This window comes from Cebus imitator, unplaced genomic scaffold (genome assembly GCF_001604975.1).
Source record: "Cebus imitator isolate Cc_AM_T3 unplaced genomic scaffold, Cebus_imitator-1.0 Scaffold15, whole genome shotgun sequence".
NCBI lineage: Eukaryota > Metazoa > Chordata > Mammalia > Primates > Cebidae > Cebus > Cebus imitator.
This window is the reverse complement of record NW_016107330.1, coordinates 12277583-12278712: the sequence shown is the minus strand read 5'-3', so window position 1 is coordinate 12278712 and position 1130 is coordinate 12277583. Positions and strand designations below refer to the sequence as shown.

At 42.3% G+C, this 1130-nt stretch overlaps 1 protein-coding gene across 1 annotated transcript in view; it reads right to left on the bottom strand.

The window, feature by feature from the left end:
• Positions 1–33: 33 nt before the first annotated feature.
• Positions 34–1130, bottom strand: part of LOC119468006 (translation initiation factor IF-2-like) — a 31987-nt gene continuing 30890 nt past the window's right edge. Inside the window, exon 4 of the mRNA XM_037730888.1 lies at positions 34–231. The gene's annotated coding sequence lies outside the window, so the exon portion shown is untranslated. The remainder of the gene's footprint in view (positions 232–1130) is intronic.

Sequence of the window (1130 nt, the reverse complement as noted above, 5' to 3'; positions counted from 1 at the left end):
CTTGAAACTGCTCCTTGGCCAAGCATCACCAATCATTATGTTCAATCCTGCTAACTAATAAAAGGCAAGCACTTTGCTCATGTGCTAGTTTCTCACAAGAAACAGACAACTAGCAATTGTTAAAGATCAAAACAGTATAAAAGACATTAAGTTTTTACCTGCAGTATCAAAAAGTCCAAGAGTATATGGTTCTCCACCAATCATAACTGTGACTGCATAGTTGTCAAAAACCTAAAAACAAAAAAATACAACATTGTCAGTGTGCCAGAAGAGAGTTAAAATGGGACAGGACAACTCCTAAGCTAAGGCAGTGTTTCCTTGCTAAGATTTAATTGTCCCTTAGTCCATCCATCATCCTTATATAACCAATCTGGCCAACCATGTCCCTGCGGCAAGCTAAACGGTTCTTGGAAAAAGACAAAGGATGTGTTCTGAGATTTCTGCTCTACCTCAGCAGCCTGGATAAAGAGCCAAAGGGCCGGGCGCGATGGCTCCTGCCTGTAATCCCAGCACTTTGGGAGGCCGAGGTAGGTGGATCACAAGGTCAAGAGATCAAGACCATCCTGGCCAACATGGTGAAACCCCATCTCTACTAAAAAATACAAAAAAATTAGTGGGGCGTGGTGGCACGCGCCTGTAGTTCCAGCTACTCGGGAGGCTGAGACAGGAGAATTGCTTGAACCTGGGAGGCAGAGGTTGCAGTGAGCCAATTTCGCACCACTGCACTCCAGCCTGGCGCCTGGTGACGGAGTGAGACTCTGTCTCAAAAAAAAAAAAAAAAAAAAAGAGCCAAAGAAGGTTTAGAGGTGTCACGGGAGCAGAGTCCTCTAGCTACACAAAATGAACCTGTTCAAGTTTGAAACTTTTGAGACAGTGGTCTACCTCAACACTCAATCTGATTCCTAAGAAATTATTTCTTCACAGACCATTTCCTTTTCATCTAGAATTAAAATCTCCTAGATGCATGACCTTTCTTCCTTTCAGAGTCCTAGAAAAGGTAAGCCTTGTTACAAGCAAGTCCATCTGAAAGAAATAGTGATACCCTCAAAGTACCCAAATAAACTGTCTAAGATAAGGCTGGCAGATTATTCCCGGGAACTTCTTTCCTTTTTCTTTTTTTTTTTTTTTTT